At 39.1% G+C, this 16,613-nt stretch overlaps 1 pseudogene; it reads left to right on the forward strand.

Annotated features, from left to right (window-relative positions):
• The first annotated feature begins 9,720 nt into the window (after nt 1–9,720).
• Nucleotides 9,721–11,236, forward strand: LOC114096579 (large ribosomal subunit protein mL46-like; annotated as a pseudogene).
• The last annotated feature ends 5,377 nt before the right edge of the window (nt 11,237–16,613 follow it).

Below are 16,613 nucleotides of genomic sequence, written 5' to 3' on the forward strand. Positions count from 1 at the left end.
TTGGCAAAGTAACAGGTTACAAATCAACATCAGAAAATCAATAGCTTTCCAATGTACTAACAAAGAATCTGCTGAAAAAGAAATAAGGAAAATAATTCTATTCACAATAATCTCAAAAACAAACAAACAAACAAAAAACTGGAAATAAATTTAACCAAGGAGGTCAAAGACCTCTATAATAAAAGCTATAGGATATTAAAGAAAGAAACCAAAGACTTCAGAAGATGGGAAAACTTCCCATGTTCATGGATAGGCAGAATTAATATTGTTAAAATGGCCATACTATCAAAAGCAATATACAGATTTAATGTATATTGAATCCCCACCAAAATACCAATGAAATTCTTCACAGAACTAGAAAAAACAGTCTTAAAATTAATTTGGAAGAATAAAAGACCCAGAATAGCTAAAGCAATTTTAAGTCAAAAAAGCAATGCTGGAGTCATCATAATACCTGACTTCAAATTATAATACAGAGTTATAGTAACAAAAACAATGGTACAGAACAGAAGATACAGGGACAAACCCACCCAGATGCCATCTGATCCTTGACTAAGGTGGCAAAAACATACACTGGAGAAAAGACAGCCTTTTATCCATATGTAGAAGAATGAAACTATACCCTTATCTTTCATCCTGTACAAATCAATTCAAAATGGATCCAAAACCTAAGAATTAGAACAGAGACTATGCAACTCCTGGAAGAAAACCTAGAGTCAACACTCCATCATTTAGGCATGGGCACCAATTTTTTGATAGAATCCCTAAAGCCCAGGAAATAATGCAGAGTGTTAATAAATGGAATAGCATCAAATTTAAAAGCTTCCGCACAACAACAGAAACAAACAGAAATGTGAAGAGAGAGCCCACAGAATGGGAGAATATCTTTGCTAGCTACTCTTTTAACAGAAGATTAATATCTAGAATATATAAAGAGCCCCCAAAAACTTGACACCAAAAAAAAAATCTGCCAATTTTTGTAACTTCCTTTTAATGTCTGAGGCTGACTAATATAAATTTATCCTTTAAAATTATGTGGCCCTCAGGTATTCAGAATCTATTGTAGTGTGCTTTCTCAATGCCTCTGGAAGTTTCTCCAGAATGTTTGCAGGGTTCTTCTGATGAATTTCAGATATGAATTTCAGAATTCTTGATGAATTTCAGATATCTTAGAGTAATTGATAGACTTCTGCCTTGATGTTCGGAGACCTTCAAGGAACAGAGCCTGAAGATGTCTCATTTTCTAATTATCCTGTTCATCATTCAGTTTCCATTCAGAATTGTTCTTAGGAACTGCGTGTGCCCCAGGTATATTATTAGATTTACTCCTACTCTGTATTGCAGGGGCATGAATGAGACACTGATCATTTCCAAAATGTTTAGATGTCCTTAAAGAGTCTCCTTTTCATTAGAGGTCAAAATTTGGTTAAGCAGTAATATAATATCCTTCCAGGTTAAGACATAAGTTTTGGAACACTTCAATGTATTTATCTGGATCCTTTGAAAACTTACTTAGTCCTTTATTTACCTCAGGTGTTGAAGAAAAAAATGGGACATGGATATTGTTTGGCTCAAATTCCCTTTCTGGCATTTCCAGAAGTGGCAGTATGTTTTGTCCTCCTCTAGGGGTGGATGATGAGGGTCTTGGGGAAGGAGGACAGGAAGGCTCATGGCAAGGGTTAGTAGGGGTTAGGAAATCTTGGGATTTCTCTAACTTTGCTACTCTCTTAGATGTTTCCTTAGACTTCTCTTCCATTAAGGCTGCAATTATAGCTGGGTCTAGCTTACATTGCTGATATAATTTGGGGTTCTCCCTCAGAGAAATAAAATTTGAACATAGGGGACCTCAGGCCATTTTTCTTCCTTCTTACAAAACAAACTAAGCTTCAAGATAGGTTTAAAGTTTATACTTCCCCCTGGCAGCATGATTCTCCTTTGGAGAGTTTGTATTGAGGTCACCCCTGACAGTAGAAGAAAATCAGGCACATTTTCCTGAATGTCTGTGAATCAAATTTGTCCCAGTTTTTTGGTGGGCAGGCTAGTGGTGAAACTGGCACTACTTTTGAGGCTGAAGCTCCAAACTGGATCAGAATCAGAACTCAGGCACTCACACCAGAAGAACTGCCCACTCTCAGAGGGGTGTCTCTCTGAATGAGCTTCTTGGCCAATGGCAATCCCACCCCTCTCATTCTACATGATTCACTGGATTTATTGCTGCCTTACCAGAAAATCCCTCAGATTTTGGTTTCCACATGACAAAGAACCCGAGGAGACTCAGACTTAGTGGATCTTATTGGTCTCTCCTGGACACTATTGGACTTCCATATATGATGGCTGATAATTAAATGTCAGCCAACAGTGGGATGTATTTCTCTGCTTCATGTGTCTACAAAATTAGAGAGACTAGTAAGAATTAATTTTCCTTCAATTGAGCAAGATCCAAAGATTCTATGTAAGATCAGGGTCATCATGGACAAAGGACCCTTTTAAAGGGGTTTTTCCATCTACAATCTGCATCCCAAGAGGGGTCCCAGAAGGAAAAAGAGGACAGGTTGTCTCCGAGGACTTTCTGCCTTCCTCATGGAGAAATTTGAGGAAGAATTAAATTAACAGTTGTGAGCCCAGTGGGCTTGGAGATACCCAAGAGGGACAGAGGGATAGAGTTCAGTTTCCTTCCATGGGAAATGTGTGAGAATGTGTCTCCTAGATCCCTAAAGAACAAAAAGAGTTGGGTGCCTACCCTTCCCTTTCAGACAAGAAACTGGGGAGTTGCATGAGGGTGAAACAATGGTGGTACCTTTGCAAGTCAGCAGCCCTTCAATATGTGAGAAAGGGAGCCCAAACCCATTTCTACAACCACTCTGCATAGTATATACCTCTTTCTGCGGATAGACCTTTAGTTATGAGGGAAGCACTTGGGACAATCTAGTGTGAGGAAGGAGGTGCAGGTGGCTCACTATGAAAGTGCTGGCCTCGCAGAATGTTCATTCAGCACCATGATATATCAATTGCCGTAGGATACCCCAAAGAGCTGTTAGGAAATGGCATCAGAAGAGGGCCTTTGACAGTCACTGAAGACCAATCTTAGACTTTCCAACTTCCCACCAGATCCTCACATCCAAGGGCAGGCCAGGATCAGGGGCCACCGTCTACTTGCTCTGGATGCACCCTGAGGCAGGATAGAAAAGTGGGAAATGGCTCCATAGAGCTCAACATGTCTGACTTGTAGGGCAGGAAATTGGAAACTACAGAAACGGAGGAACCTATTACCTGAGACTTGAGCCATGCTAATTGTTTTTTTTTTTTTTTTTTTTTTAGAGAGAGAGAGAATTTTTTAATATTTGTTTTTTAGTTTTTAGTGGACACAACATCTTTATTTTATTTTTATGTGGTGCTGAGAATCAAACGCAGCGCCCCGTGCATGCCAGACAAGAGCGCTACCGCTTGAGCCACATCCCCAGCCCATGCTAATCGCTTTTAAGTGGCTGACAGGTGCCCAGTTTTCCTCCAAAGGATAGTGAAGGCAAAGAACATCAGTAGCAAGTGGCTTACCTTGGTGAGGATTGTGGTCCTGGATGAGCCCCCAGGATGTTACTGGCTGGATTTGGGATAGGGTTCCTGTTCCATGGAGTTGAAGAATAAACACCACAAATGCAGCAAGTGAGCAGGAATTTTATTAAAAAGGAAAGTGAGAAAAAGATCCAGAACTTCCAATGCTGTGTGCCTAGGAGGGTCAAGGCTGTTGTTTAAGTCTTACAGCATCCCCTTTTTTGTGTGCCTCAGAGGGCATGGGCTCTATTATGGATCATGCAGTAACCTTTTGTGAGGTAGAAATTTATACCTTTTGAGAAACAGGAACAGTTTAATAACACATCAGGGTATGTTAAATGGTGTCCTCATGCTTGCCCTCTTGTTGACCTTTCCTGTCCCTCCCCTACTTTCCAAGGCCTATCCTTTTCTATCTCACCAGTGGTAGCTGTTACTATTGCCACAACTGGCTTGGCTCTAATGTAGTCTTTCTTTGTTGATTAATATATCCAAAATTTCTGAGTCTCTAAGACACTGTGACTGTCCAATACTGAGTTTTGGTGAAATCTCTCTTTTACCCACCTTGCAGAGATGCAGTACTACTGCTGCTTCAATCCCAAGCAACAGAGAAACTAGGAATGCAGCCTTCCTCTAGCTCACTATTTTGAATCTCCCTCAAAGTCTACTTTAAATGTTATCACATCTGAAAAATATAGCATTTAGGTAAGTTTATCAAATAACTGGGTACCACAAATTTAGTCATTGTACCTTTTCCCCTGGGACTGATCTGAATCCACAGCTTTTATTTTCACTGTTCCCTGAAGTTTCTTTTAGAATAATGACCTTCGTTCTACATTAATCTATCCATGTTCCTTATCTTCTTTTCTTTTACTTTCTCCAAACATCATTTTATCAACGATGCTCTCTGACTTCTGTTTCTTCATTGTCTCTCATTTATTTTTGTTTCCTTTTGGTATCTAATTATATTATCTCCCATCTTAAAAAAAATCACCCTTAATTCTCCATCTCCCTCCCATTTTCCCTATACCCATGCCTCCTGTAACAGCACTAACTCATTTCTGAAAATTCTGTTGCTAAATGAACAGCCATTAAATGAGGACAGTATTTCCATTACTTTTAATGGAAACATGATGAATTTCATCTGAACTCATACACTCAATTTTTATAGGTAGTAATATATGTTGAATATACGCTCAATTTTTATAGGTAGTAATATATGTTGAATGATGAAAACAAGTTTTTACAAATAATGAATAACATTGAAAATCAACAATTTGTGCATCAAGTATGATATAATGACTGTTAAGCTAAATATTTATCTTTGTATCATTTTCTTCAAAAGTTTTTCAACCTGTTCGGGGCACATGTTATCTTCACTCCTCTCCTCCCTCTACCTGGTCCCTTTCCTCTGCTCTCCTGGTCTCCCTTCAATTTTCCTGAGACCCACTCCTACCCCTGCCACCACACATACACCTTTTCCCCCTCTAGCTTTTATATATGAAAGAAAACTTACAATCTTGATTTTCTTTAATATTTTTAACATCCCTCACTTTTTTTTATTGGTGCATTATAGTTATACACATTGATGGGATTTGTTGTTACACATTTGTACATGTATACAATGCATGATATAAAAATATAATTTGGTCAATATCATTCCCCTACACTGCCCCCCCCCCCACCCCCTCCTTCAACATACAACCTCTTGGTCTCTTTCTTCTACTGATGTCTCTTCGATCTTCATGAGATCCCTACCTTTCTTTTTCTTTTTCCTCTGTATCTTCTGCATATTATAGAAAACATATGCCCCTTAACCTTCTGAGTTTGAATTATTTCATTTAACATGATGGTCTTTAGTTCCATTCATTCTTCTGCAAAAGACAAAATTTTAGTTCTTAACAGCTGAATAAAACCCCACTGTGTATATACACCACATTTTAATTATCCATTCATTCATTGGTGGACACCTAGGCCGTTTCCATAGTTTTGCTATTGCAAATTGTGCTGCTATAAACATGGGTATGCATATATCACTGTAGTATGATGACTTTCATTCTTCAAAATAAATACTGATGCATAGTATAGCTGAGTCCTATGGTGGTTCCATGTCTAGTCTTTTAAGGAGACTCCAAACTGATTCCATAGTGACAACCCTTGATTTTTTGAGTTTGGTTTATTTCACTTAACATAATGTTCTCATCAAGGGGAAAGACCTTCCATTTTCCTGAAAATGTCACTTCTTACAGAGTTTATGATTAGTATATTTTAGGTGAAAAAGTCATTATAGTCAAACAAAAGTGATATAATATTTCAAGAGCCCGGTGGTAAAAATCTTTCCCTTACCACCTACTATATAAGGTAACATAACTCTTTACTGCTAAACTTTTCAAAAGAGAAATCTACTATTACTGTCTCCACTCATTTTTATGGTTGTTTGGGTTCAGTTCTCTTGCCAAGAACCTTTTTAATTGGTCATCCTGTTTTTAAGTACAATATTTTGACTTGGCTTCTTGGAAGTCATTCATAGGGCCAATCATTTCCTCTTGTTTTAAAGTCTTTCCTTCCTTGATTTCAATTTTGTTGAGCAAACACACATTGATGGACCAGATACTTTGTGTCAGAAATCATACTGGCTGCCAGAGACCCAGGGGTGTGTACAATGTAGACTCTGTTCCTGAGGATTTAACAGCCTGGGGCTTGGGGCAGACTAGTAAAATTTGCTTCAATATAATGGCATGGATTCTGGATATGACTGTACTTAAGGGCAAAAAGTAAAAGCAGTTTACTGTGGTGTGGAGGAGAGAGACCTAGATCAAGTTTTTTTTTGTTTTGTTTTGTTTTGTTTTTAAGTGGCATCTGAACTGAGTCTTAAATCTTGAGTATTAATGTGGTTTTCAACTTGTCACATTTCCTTTCTATCTCTGGTTTTTCTTTTTCACTTCTCTTTTTGGTGTTTATGTTCCTCAGTCTTCCCTCCTTGGTATCTCATTCTCTTCTCATTTTAATCTCTCTCCTTCTCCATGGTGGTGTATCCTGCTTATATCTGTCTCTGAAACTGCCAACTAGATGTATTGCAGACACTTCTGTCTAGTCTAGACATTTCAAAGGCAATTCAACCTAAGACATCTAAAGTGGATAATTATTTAATCCCTTACATCTGTTCTTCCTCCTGTGCATCCTACCAGAGAATGACACCACACAGCCTAGATACCCAAGCCAACAGTCTGCCAGTCATACTCCACTCCTCATTTTCTTTTATCTCCAATGTCTATTTGCTCCCCAGGAGTTGTGGCTCTAGGTACTCCACATCTCCTACAACCATCTGCTTACCTGAGTTCCTGCTGCTGGAGTCTTAGTTCGGACTTCCTCGTTCTTGCCCATGGCATTCACACATCTACTGGCCTCTCCATCTTCAGGCTTGCTCCCCTTTCAGTATTTTGTATATCTTGACTGCAGTGACCTCTCAAAGCTCACATCTGAGCTTTGATTAAATCATTGACCACTCCTCATTGACATTAATGTGTGAGATAAACTAGTTGACCTGGCTCATGTATCCTTTCCTCTGGAAATGTTCACCTTCTTTCCATTTCCAGCAAACAAAATTTTATGTGGTTCCCAGTTGACCAGGCTCTCTTATGTTTTCATACTTACACATGTTTCAATTACTCTGGCTGGGATTTCCTTGTCTTCTTTCTTTACTTGATTGACTATACCTCAGTCACTAAGTTGTCACTTTTAAACTACAAAAAATTCTTTTGGGTATAGAGTGAGGAGTGGGATAGCTGGGTCAAATGATGGAGTTTTTTTGCAGTCCCACCAGCAATGTAAAAGTGTGCCCTTTCCCCCACATTCTCTCCAACACTTATTGTTATTTGTACTCTTACTAGCTGCCATTCTGACTCAAGTGAGATGAAATCTTAGAGTAATTTTGATTTTGCATTTCTCTAATTGCTAGAGATGTTCATCATTTTTTAATATATTTGACTGATTGTATAACATCTTCTGGGAAGTGTCTTTTTTTGGCCCATTTATTGATTGGATCATTAAAATTTTTTTTGTTGTCATAGATGGATGCAATATGTTTGTTTTATTTATTTATGTGGTGCTGAGGATTGAACCCAGTGCTCCATGAATGCAAGGCAAGTGTTCTACCACTGAGCCACAACCCCAGCCCTAGATTATTATTATTATTTTTTTTGGTGTTAAGAATTTTGAATTCTTTATATATCCTAGAGATTAGTGCTCTATCTGATGTGGGTGTGGTAAAAATTTGCTCCCATTCTGTAGGCTCTCTATTCACTTCACTGATTGTTTCTTTTGCTGAGAAAAAGCTTTTGAGTTTGAATCCATCCCATTTATTGAGTCTTGATTTTAATTCTTGTGCTATATATAGGAGTCTTATTAAGAAAATTGAGCATTAGTCTGACATGATGGAGATTTGGGCCTACTTTTTCTTCTGTTAGGTGCAGGGTTTCTGGTTTAATTACTAGGTCCTTGATCCACTCTGAGTTGAGTTTTGTGTGTGGTGAGAGATAGGGGCTTAATTTCATTTTTCTGCATATGGATTTCCAGTTTTTACAGCACCATTTGTTGAGGAGGCTATCTTTTCTCCAATGCATATTTTTGGCACTTTTTTAAATATAAGATAACTGTAATTATGTGGGTTAGTCTCTGTCCTCTATTCTGAACCATTGGTCTACAAGTCTATTTTGGTGCCAATACCATGCCATTTTGTTACTATTGCTCTGTGGTGTAGCTTAAGGTCTAGTATAGTGATGCCACCTGCTTCATTCTTCTTGCTAAGGATTGTTTTTGCTATTCTAGGTCTCTTATTTTCTAGGTGAATTTCACAACTGCTTTTTCTATTTCTATGAGGAATGTCATTCGGATTTTGATTATAATTGCATTAAATCTGTATACTGCTTTTGGTAGTATGGTCATTTTGACAATATTAATTTTGCCTATCCAAGAACAAGGGAGATCTTTCTATCTTCTAAGGTCTTCTTTAATTTCTTTCTTTAGCATTCTGTAGTTTTCACTCTACAGGTCTTTCACTTCTTTTGTTAAGTTAATTTCCAAGTATTTTATTTTTTGAGGCTATTGGAAATGGGGTAGTTTTCCTAGTTTGTCTTTCAGAGGATTTGTCACTGATGTACAGAAATGCCTTTGATTTATGGGTGTTGATTTTATATCCTGCTTGCTACCTTGCTGAATTAATTCACTATTTCTAGAAATTTTCTGGTGGAATATTTTTGGTCTTCTATGTATAGAATTATATGGTTGACAAATAGTGCTAATTTGAGTTCTTCTTTTCCTATCCATATCCCCTTAATTTCTTTTGTCTACTAATTGCTGTGGCCAGTGTTTCAAGAACTATGTTAAATTGAAGTGGTGAAAGAGGGCATTCCCGCCTTGTTCCAGTTTTTAGAAAGAATGCTTTCAATTTTTCCTCATTTAGAATGATGTTGGCCTGGGGCTTAGCATAGATAGCTTTTATAATGTTGAGATAAGTACCTGTTATCCCTACTTTTTCTAGTGTTTTGAACATGAAGGGGTTCTGAATTTTGTTGAATCCTTTTTCTGCATCTATTGAGATGATCATATTATTTTTATCTTGAAGTCTATTGATATGTTAAATTACATTTATTGACTTCCAAATGGTGAACCAACCTTGCCTTCCTGGGATAAACCCCACTTGATCGTGGTGCACTATCTTTTTGATATGTTTTTGTATTCGATTTTTCAGAATTTTATTGAGAACTTTTGAATCTATGTTCATTAGAGATATTGGTCTGAAGTTTTCTTTCTTTTATGTGTATTTGCCTGGTTTTGGAATCAGGGTGATATTGGCTAGCTATACCACTTCTTGGTCTATACCCAAAGGACTTAAAAACAGCATACTACAAGGACACAGCCACATCACTGTTCATAGCAGCACAATTCACAGTATCTAAATTGTGGATCCAACCTAGATACCATTCAGTAGATGAATGGATAAATAAAATGCAGTATATATACACAATGGAATATTACTAAGCATTAAAAGAGAATAATATCATGTCATTTGCAGGTAAATGGATGGAGTTGGAGAATATAATGCTAAGTGAAGTAAGCCAAGCCCCCAAAACCAAATGCCTAAAGTCTTCTTTGATATAATGATGCTGATTCATAATGGCGTGGGTGGGAGGAAACATGAGAAGAATAGATGAACTGTTAGATAGGGAAAAGAGAAGGGAGGGGAAGGGAGGTTGCATGGGGGTAAGAATAATGGTGGAATGAGATGGACATCATTACCCTAAGTACATGTATGAAAACATGAATGTTGTGACTCTACTTTGTGTTCAACCAGAGACATAAAAAGTTGTGTTCTATTTGTGTAATATGGATTGAATTTTATTCTGCTGTCATATATAACAAATTAGAATAAATAAAAAAATAAAAAAACTATAAAAAATTGTCCCTGAACCCTCCTTTCACAATTCACCTTCATTTGAGGTTCATGCTTACATAAATTTTTGTATCTAGTGTTTAACATACCACACATCTGTAACATGCCTGTATTTCTACTTAGTCTCTAGGGTCCGTGAGCCCAGTGATGATTTTTGTTCCCTGTGGCCTCAGATCCTGGAGTAAAGCCAGACTCACAGGCATATAAGATGTACAAAAAGGATGTGTGTAGGATGAATAAATGAATTGAGCTTTCCCTACGAACTCTTGCCATGGCCATCAACCCACCAAGGGCTTCTTTTAAGTTTGCACTATAAAAATCAAGAGAAAGGGGGAAATCATTTCCCCTTCTATGTGTAGAATCATATGGTTGACAAATAGTGCTAATTTGAGTTCTTCTTTTCCATGAGGCCACACCCTCAGGAAGGGAGTCCCCATGGCACTTGTTGGGTGTGTTGTGTCTGCAGCAGCCACCACTAATCTCCAAGCAGCTGACCCTATTGCAGGAATGTCCTCTTTCACCACTTCTATTTAACATAGTTCTTGAAACTCTGGCCAGAGCTATTAGACAGAAGAAAGAAATTAAAGGGGTATGGATAGGAAAGGAAGAGATGGCAGCTCTGCTACAGCAGAGAGATAGAGAACAGCCTGTATCAGACCATGGGCTTCATGCTCTAGATGAAGCCCAGCAAAGAGAAAAGCTGATTTTTATGATGAAGACCAAGATGAAAAGGATATATTGCTTGTACAAGTTTTGGAAGATATGTGGGAACGGAAATTCCTACAGTTCAAACCTGGAGCTCCTATAACAGAAGCCAATTAAAAAAAAATATCAAACCTCATTGCACCGGAAGCTAGACAGGAACCTTATCCTGTTAGTCAGACAGAAGCTTGGAGTTGAGGATGTTTGGATGCTGCCCCAGTGGTGGCCTGGGAGGCCTTCCCAGGGACAGCTGAGTGAACACTGGCTACACTCTCAGAAAACAACAAGGAAGCCAAATACCCAGGAAATGCACCTTTTGATTACTACAAGTTCAAGTTCCCCCAGGCAATGCTGACAGAGAGTAACCCTGGGGCCAAAGTGTTCTTCTTTAAAGCATGAGTACTAAGAATACTAAGTGGAGACTTTTCCCAGACTGGGAAGAAAGGCCATCATGTGTGGGTCAGTAAAGAGGAGTTGGGCTACTATTTGAAACTAAAATGGCTGACCCAGGTTACTTGATTTCTTTTGGACCTCTAATGGACTGAGCTGCTTGTGGACAATGCTCAGACAAATCAGGGGTTAGGGCTTTGAGAACATTTGTGTGGTAGCCACACATATGCAGGGAATATCAAGTAGCAAACTAAATTCTGAGAATTAAATGAGTCTATTGTTGTGTTGGTCTCAGTTGATTTGCCCTTTGGGATGACTGGCTTCTCTCAGTGAAGAGGGAGCCACCTCTTAGGGTGCCTTTCCATTTTCCCCAAGCTGATAATTGAGTATTGTATTACTTTAGAGTGAAGTAACTGGCCTTCTGGGCTCAGGAAGAAAGAACAGAAGAATATGAATCAACCGAAGCGTTGAGTTCTATGAAAACTTCTAGGCCCACAAGAAAAACCTGTTGCATATAGTTTCTTAGCCATTTTCCCTTTCTTTTCCATTTGATATGAGAGAATTTAAATCTTGCCTAGGAAATAATGCCTTCTTTTCCGTCTCTTCCTCTCTCCACCTTCTCTTTCTTTTCCCATTCCTTTTCCCTTTCTTTTCTTTCTCTCTTTCGTTCTTTCAAAATGCATTTTATATTTAAAAAAACGAAATCAATCATGTCTTAACCTGTTTTGAAAACAATTGTGTGAAATAAGCAAGTTCAGCTTCTCTCTCCATTCTGCAAACGGAGGAATCATGACCAGGCTATATAACCTGGCTCAGAGTCCTGCTGCGCATTCCTGATGGAGCTAGAGAAGGGTGAGCTCTTGCTTGTGGGTTGGGGCTTTTGGCTATTGTTTGTTGCTTGGGTCACCCCACTTGTCCCAGTGCCTGGATATAGAAAGTATAAAAAAATATTTGCTACATGAGTGAAAAAAAAAAAAAAAAGAAGGGAAAGAAAGTAGAAAGGACAGAAGGCAGACTATCAAGAAAGGTGGCATGGCGGTTAAAAAAGATCTTTTGGTTAAAAGAAAAGCAGCAAAACAATAAAACAAGTCCTAACCATTGACTTTGAGATTTTCTAAAGATATGTTTTAAGAAATATCAAAAGTCAAGCTTCTCAAAGACTGGCGATAAAAATCTTAAAACAATGCTAATTATTATTTAAGTTAACATTAAGGAGCATTTTTGTCATGCCAGGCACCATACTGAGTGTTTTGCATGCATCGTTTGAATCTATCTCTGCACAGCACTATGAAGCATGGGTAATTAGTATGCCCAGGTTTCTGATGGGGAAACCGGTGCCCAGGTCAGCTGGATTGAAACTCAGTGCTTTACGCCTTCCAACAAGGAATTTTCCCCTCGGGGGACAGAGCTCCACTCTCCAGGCCTTGCACAGGTACAGCTGCATTCTCCCTAGGCCACAGCAGCTCTGAGAAGCGGGAGTCATGGCCAGGGTGCATTTCTACCCTGTCTTCATAATTGCTTTTTGTGGATTTCCCTATTGGGACCCTCTGGGCACAGGGACTGGCAATGCACCCGAGGCTGTGGAGGAGCTAAACATTTTAAGGTAATTCCAACTTTCATTTTCCTGTGTGGTTTGTGGGTGTGAGTGCTGAGAACAAGGTTCTTCTGCAGAATGAGGAAGTGGGGGGCCAGGAGTTAGAATAGCTGATCAGAACTCCCTAAGGAAGTGGAACTAAAGCAAGACCTTGTGGTTTCACCACCAGACACTCAAGTAGCTTAAATTGGACACATATATGCGTGAGAAAGAGGGAGAGAGAAAAGAAATGTGATCTAGTAAATGAATCTGCAGAAGTCTCTCTTCATTTATTTGGAGCCTCCTCTAAATTTCAAATTCAGAGCTCAGCTCAAAACAAACCCCTTACCCCAACATTGGATGTCCTTGGTGAATCCAGAAGATTTTATGAACTAAATGTTATTTGACTCAACCATCATGTATTTATGTTATTAGGTGTTACTGATCCTTTTGTAAAGATGAAAATATGAACCCTGAGAGAGGTTTAACAACTTATTCAAGACCACTCTGAAAATGAGGAAAGGAGTTTGGGTTCCAGAGTAGCAGCTCTAGTGGTCACAGGCTAAAGGACTTGACCTTTCCTGTCCTTTACTGGCTCACAAAAGCCCACTGTAAAGTATTCAGGAGTTTTCAAATTGATTATTGAATCATCGGTGGCTTGAAATCAACATGCAGTTTCCATTAAGCTGAAAGGGGTGTCAATGAGACCTGACTTGCATCCTACCAGAGCAATGGGAAGTTCTGGTTAGAGTGTTCTATTTTCAGCTTGGGGTAAAGAAAAAGCCATGATGCTAGATGAGTTGGGATAAGGAAGGAGGAAGGAAGAAAAAAAAGACGAAAGGGAAGGAAGGAAGAAGGAAGGTTTGAATAAAGGACAGGGTGAAGTGAAGTAAAAAGAAAGAGAAAGGGAAATAGGGAAAGAAAAAGATAAGAAAATAAAAAGGACAGAAGGTAGATTAGAAGGAAGAAAAGAAAGAAGAGAAGGAGAAGGCAAAGAGGGAAAAGACGGATATAGAGTAGGCAAAACAGATGAGTAGTCCAGTCCATGTTTATAATAGGTGCTTTGGGTCATAAAATAATTGTAAACAAGAATTCTTCATTAAGAATAGAAACCTATAAAATAAGAATTCAAAAAGAGACTCGTAAAAACAAACAAAAAAAAAAAAAAAAGAAAAAGGAGATTTCGGAGCTAAGGGAACAACTTAAGAAACAAAACAATGTCATTACAAAATCTAATTAGAAACATAAATGAGAAACAACAGAAAACAGTACACACAGCTGAAAATCAAATTATTACATAGAAGCAATGTTGAAGATAATCATAGTGAACACAGAGGAAAAATGTAAGAGTTGAGAGCAGAGTGAAGGGTCACCACCCCTGGTTTCCTGACTCACTCTTGGGTCTTCTTCCTGAGATCCCAGTCTCTTGACTCCTCCACTTCTCATTACTCATCAAGCTTGCTAGCCTTACTCTCTCTTTCTCTGGATGAGGCCAAAAATACTCCTTGAAAGTCTGAATAATAATTTTTTTTTCTGAATCATTTTGTGTTTGGCAAACGTCTCTGGGAACAACAGTATTTCTGGTGTGGATGGAGCATGGTTTAGAGCAAGAGATTTTCCACACTGAAGGTTTTATTCTGTGGTCTGTCATGGTAATCAACCCCTGGGAAACTAGGTTTAAGTTAGCTCCCTTCTCTCCTTTTCACCTTCATTATACTTGGCAACACAAATGAACAGACAAAAAATTAAAACAAAATGCAAAACAGAAACACTACCACGATTAAATCCAACTACATGCCTATTTGGAGCATCTGAAAGGGGTTGGAGTAACTAATGCAAATAAACCGACTCGTCCGACTTTTTCTGTAATTTTTGAAAGAGAACTTGATATTTCCTGGCTTTCCTTGTTTGTTCTCTTTACTTTCTGATTTTTCAAAATGATATTTTCACAAATTCTTTTCTGTCCTCCAACCTTTAGTATCACTCTGTTCCTACACTATCTTGGCAGATCCTTTTCCTTCACGTGTCGAAGCAAATTGATGGTAACATGCTTAACTTCCCCCGTCCATTTTCCATTGCTTGACTCTTGTCTCTCCCATCAACTCAGCAGCAGGGTGGGCTCTTCATCCCTTGTAAAGCACTTTCTAGCATTGGCCTCTAGATCAGCCTCAGATGACTTTTCTACTTCCCCTCCTACCTCCCTAGCTAGTCCTCAGAAGCCTTACTGGATCCTCCTCTTTCTGACTCCTTGTTAGTGTATACAAAGCCTCAGCCCTAAATCCACATTCATCTTCACATATGCTGGCTTATTCTGGGGATAGAAATTGGGCACAGGTTTTCCTTACAGCTTCTTCAGTGATTTTGCTGCATAGCGAGAATTGAAGGCCACTTACCTTCCCTTGGTAATTTCAATCATTTCTTAGCATAAATTTTATCTGTATGGTGACTACTACAAAATTTCTCTTTCCGCTGAACTTTGGACTAAACATAGCTATTTCTGTATACTGGATTTTGAGTAAATATCAATAATGTGATATTCCCAATCCTTTATTCCCAGTCCAACCAATTGTTTCTCCAGACTTTTCCCTTCTCAGTTAAGTTGCACTAATTTTAATCCAGTTGCTCAAGTCAAAAGAAACCAACAAGCCAGCCAATCAACCAAAATTACAAATGCACACTATCATTTGTCCTTGGTTCCATATTTCTCATTCCTCTACCTCCAATCCACTAGCAGATCCCTCCTCTCTACTTGGACTCTATGCCCTGAGTTTGCTATTCCTCTATATCCTTTCTATTATTGCTGTAGTCCAAGATACCATCCTAAATGGACTTCCTGCTGTAAGAGTAAAAGAAATTGAAGTTAAAGTGTAAAAGACTGGGTATTGTAAAGTTTCTAAGCTGCAAAGCCTGAGTTAAAATGTAAAGGACCAGGTACTGTTAAGTTCCTATGCTACACCCAAAACCTGAAATTCCTGTAGCTGTTAAAACAATTCCCGGGACTGTCCAGTAGATAAGTAACCTGGACCCTGTGCAGTTTGGCACGTAGGCATTCAGGGCCCAAACCAATCAGTTTGAATGTACCCCCCTCCTTAGAACTCACCTATCATTCCCGCCCAACCTGTTCCCGCCAATGAATGAACTAATCATGTTTGAGAGTTGTTGTTTGATTTTCCCGTGCCTCATGATGATTTGCTCTGATGTATGCAGAGCCCCCGCCCTCCCCAAAAAGTGTACTTAAGCACTGCTCAACCCCTGCTCGGGGCTCTTGGGCGCTCTCCCTTCTTGAGTGAGCCTGGAGCCCCAGCGCGCTGGATTGGATCCTCAATAAATCCCCTTTTGCTGTTGCATGAGCCGGTCTCTTGGTGGTCTCTTCCTCCGACGTTCGCCGGACCCTTACACTGCTTCCACTTTCCCATTCCAGCTTCCCTTTCAGTTCATTTTCTACACTGGAGTTAACTTGGTCTTTTCAAAATGTAAATCACTTGGTACCCTCTATGCCCCTCTTGCTTACGTTTGGCTCTGTACTCTCGCAGTCACTTCATGTCTTGGTGTAAAACTCCCTGTGTGAAATGACTCCTGTTCATGTCTCTAACCTCACGTCTCCTCTCCTGCTCTCCCATTGAGCTCTAGCCATGTTGATCTTCTTTCAGTTACTCAAACATTTTGAGCTTATTTCTGCTGTAGGCATTTTTTGTTCCTTCTATAGAATGCCTCCCTCTTCCCGCTATAATTTTTCTTTCTTTCTTTTTTTTGTAGTAAGGATTGAACCCTAGGGGCTCTTAACCACTGAGCCACATCCCCAGACCTTTTAAAAAAATTTCACTTAGCAAGTTAGGGCCTTGCTAAGGTGCTGAAGCTGGCTTTGAACTTGTGATCCTCCTGCCTCAGTCTCCTGAGCTGCTGGGATTACAGGCAGGTGCCACTGTGCCCAGCTTTACCTTCTCTTGACTG

The sequence above is a fragment of the Marmota flaviventris genome, chromosome 13 (genome assembly GCF_047511675.1).
Source record: "Marmota flaviventris isolate mMarFla1 chromosome 13, mMarFla1.hap1, whole genome shotgun sequence".
NCBI classification, from domain to species: Eukaryota; Metazoa; Chordata; class Mammalia; order Rodentia; family Sciuridae; genus Marmota; species Marmota flaviventris.